The sequence below is a fragment of the Orycteropus afer genome, unplaced genomic scaffold, assembly GCF_000298275.1.
Source record: "Orycteropus afer afer isolate SDZICR_OR568_19922 unplaced genomic scaffold, OryAfe1.0 scaffold00853, whole genome shotgun sequence".
Lineage (NCBI taxonomy): Eukaryota > Metazoa > Chordata > Mammalia > Tubulidentata > Orycteropodidae > Orycteropus > Orycteropus afer.
This window is the reverse complement of record NW_006922440.1, coordinates 248379-252530: the sequence shown is the minus strand read 5'-3', so window position 1 is coordinate 252530 and position 4152 is coordinate 248379.

Sequence of the window (4152 nt, the reverse complement as noted above, 5' to 3'; positions counted from 1 at the left end):
ATGAGAAGTTGATGGTCTATTCCATAATCAGCTCTTGGCTTTCTTTTGGCTGAAGATATTGGGCATCTCCATCACCTCTTGCCACAGATGTAGTCAAGTTGATTCCTGTGTACTCCATCTGGTGTATTCCACGTGTATAGCTGCTGTTTGTTTTGTTGCAAAAGGCATTTGCAATGAATAAGTAGTTGATCTTGCAAAATTCTTTATGCGATCTCCAGCGTTATTTCTATCACCAAGCCAATGTTTTCCAACTACTGGTGATTTTTTATTTATGCCAACTTTTGCATTTCAATCACCAGTGATAACCAACACATATTGATGGTGCATTTGGTCAATTTCAGATGGCAGAAGTTGGTAAATATCTCAAATTTTCTCATCTTTGGCTTTTGTTATTGGTGTGTAAATTTGAATAATAGTGGTATTAACTCCTCTTCTTTATAGGCATATGGATATTTTGCTATCAGTGACAGCATCATAATTCAGGATAGATATTGAAACATTTTTTGTGATGATGAATGCCACACCATTCCTCTTGAATTTGTCATTTCTGGCAGAGTACATCATATGATTGCCAGATTCAATATGGCCCACAGCAGTCCATTTCAACTCACTAATGCCTATTATATCAATATTTATGTGTTCCATTTCATTTTTGACAACTTCTAATTTTTCTAGATTTGTACTTTGTGCATTATGTTCCATTATTAATGGATATTTACAGCTGTTTCTTCTCATCTTCAGTTGTGCCGCATCAGCAAATGGTGGTCCCAAAAGCTTTAGTCTATCCACATCATTAAGGTCAGCTCTACTCTGACAAGGCAGCCCTTCCTCAGTGGTATTTTGAGTGCCTTCTAACTTACAGGGCTCATTTTCTGGCACTATATTGGACAGTGTTTCAGGGCTATTCATAAAGTTTTCCAGTAATATATCAGACAGTGTTTCACTGCTATTCATAAAGTTTTCACTGGCCAGTTCTTTGAGAAGTGGATTGTCTCTTCCTTCTTCCACGTCTGTCTCAGCAACCACTATAGTAGGACAAACTGACAAATTTGTCTCCTTTAGCTGTTCCAAACCACTCCTCTTACTTCCGGGTCTCCCTCAGCCACTCCAAACCCACTGCCCTGGCTAGCTTCCTCCCCAGCCCCCTTCAGGTCTTGACCCTTTCTAATTTAGGTACTGTATTATAGCTTACATTCTGAAGCACTTGGTTTGTAGAAGGCTGCAGTGTGAGAAAGTTTACAGTGTGAGTCTTAACTTCATTTTTTGTCTTGTCATAAGTTCAGACATCACTTGACTTCTTTCTGACCTTTAAACCAACACTGCAGCTATGCATAGACAAATCCAAGACAAAATTAGGAAGTGCCTGTTTCCCCTCAGGAAGACTGTGGTTGAAAGTAGATTATGTTCACACAAAGAGCTGTGGAACTTGGAAATTGCCTGAATGTTACCCTTTCTAATTTAAATTAAGTTTTGGGTCCTGATACTATCTTGTAGCCACCTTGTGGCTATGACTCAGGCTGTATAATCAAGAGTTACAGCTGGACCACCAGCTAGACAGGTGGTCCAGCCCCAGAACCAATATGGTAACCCTTTTTAATCTTCAATTATTTATATATCTCAATCACAGTCCTTTCCAGTAGGCAGGTTGGACAGTGTACTTCCTTAATGATATTGCCTCGGAAACCCAAGGAGGGGTCACTGAGTCAGGACTGACTTCATGGCAGTGATTTTGGTTTGGTTTGGTAGTCTTGTTTGCAACAGTGATGAATCAATCTATCACTAACATGATTTTGTGATGATTTCTTTTGTTTCAATCATAGATAATTAGCCCCATGACCATGACTCAATGCACTCCATTCAAAATTCTTTACTGTGTAATGCTGATGGTTTCCCTCATCCTGGCTGATTGTTTTGCCTTTGTCCTGTCTAATGCTTAATAAAAATGTCTCTGTAGAACATCTTTGAATCTGGGCTCCCCCCCCCCATTATAGTTGTTGTTATTGTTATGTGCTGTCAAGTCAGATCCGACTCATAGCAACCCCTCCTTGGGTTTCTGAGGCAGTATCCCTATGGAAGTAGATTGCCCAACTTTCCTTCTGAAGAGTGGCTATTATAGTACTCTATCTTTATTTGCTTAATCTTCATCTAAAGGGGAAAAAAAAATTCACAATGGTTTATTTGGGAATAAGGCTAATGATGGCAGAAAGTTTAAGGAGTGGGATACCAAAATTAAAGTTTATGATTTATTTGTATTTAAGTTATTCTAATCCTCAAAGATAGTACAAATAACAAATTATACCATGGTCACAAGGCATATAAAATTAGATCATTTAGTTAAGTATTTAACTTTCATTTTTTCTGAGAGGTTAGTTCATCACCAAATTTATAGTTTATACACGGCTCACACACATTTCTGTTATATTCCGATATATAATCCTAATATTCTTGTTATTGACTAAAGACAAGCTAATGTTCTAAAAATTGCATTCATTTTCCATTGTAAAATTCAATCTCTTCAAATTATCAATGATATTAAAGAGTAATCAAAGCTACTATATTTTTTTATGGATTATGCCATGGAAACTGTAAAAGTGTGATGTTAATTTGTAAATGTAATTTTTTTCTTAACTTCTTTCAGACACAGATGGGGAATTTCAGAGTAATTCAAAATAGACATTATCTATTTACCACAAAATTATATCATATTTGTATTTTGAAAGGAGAGAAACTCAGTGAAATGTAACATCAATGTTATATCCAAATATTAAATTGTTATAATTAGACTGCATCAACCTGAAGCAGTAGGAGCTCTTTTTAATTTTTTTTTTTAACCTCACATTTATTAAGGACTCAGTTTGAGACACAGATTTGAAAATTTCTATATAAGTAGTTTGTTCGTTTAAAACTTGTACCAACTCATAGAAAGCAATGAGAGTGTTTACCCCAGCTTTCAGCTTTTCATACCCAACTCTTCTTAAAGAGGGACATACCAATGATCATGGAGTGCCTAGATGGAGATGGCTATTGTATGATTTAAAGGACAGTAATAAAGTCAATAATGGGCCCTTGTGGTGCAATATTTAAGTTTTCTGCTGATAATCCAAAGGGTGGGGGTGAACTCACCAGTCACTTCCTTGGAGAAAAGATCTGGCTATCTGCTCCCATAAAAATTACAGTGTAGGAAACTCTATGGGACAGTTCTACTCTGTTCAATAGGATCATGGTGAATTGGAATGGACAATAACACTAAAGTCAACTACCTATAATATTTTTTTCACATTCAGTGGTGTCAGTAGTGGGGTGTGAGTTGCCAATGGCATCCACTGACACTGTAAGAGGGGCTGACACAAAATTAACCTTCAGGTCTGAAGTGGCAACCCGGCTACCATAGGGCGAAGGGCCACGAAGGCAGTGGCTTCACAAGGGTTGGTGTCACACATCATCACATCACACTTCACCTCTCACCTGACAGCATCAGTAGGTGGGCTGAGGTGTCTACCATTGGACAAAGAATAGGCCAATAGGAGAAGAGAGGGGGCCAGGCCAGGAGGTGTAAGCCACAGGGTTTGCTCCTGTGCCCTGCACAGGTGAGGGGGTGGGAGGAGGAGTGGAGAAAGGCTGTGGGTGGGGTTGGGGAGGTGGGACTGGACCACTCGGCTCCCATCAATGCAGAGGAACCTGTTTGCCAGTCAGTTCTGCCCATAGGAGAGTGGCAACTTGAATAACCTCATTGGATAATACCAACTCTAGTGATGCAATAGCTCACATTCAATTGTTGCTAATATCTTGTATGTCACCATTGGATCTATAGGCTCCATTCTTTGGGAAAAAAAGTTATGAAAATTTCCCCCAGAAGTTAACAGTTTACAACAGCTATGATTTCTTAATGTCGATAATCTGATCAAAATGATCTGCATAGTAACTTTTCACATCCTTGTTCAGTTTGAATTTGACAAAGGGAAGAGAAATATGAAGAGTTAAGAGCAATATTTTCTGTAGGTGATGATTGCTGTTGTTGGTGTTGTTATGTGCCATTGAATCAAACCCGACTCATAATGACCCCTCCTTGGGTTTCCGAGCAGGAACCACAACGAAAGAAAGATTGCCCAACCTTCCTTCCGAGGAGTGGCTGGTGGGTTTGAACCGCCAGCC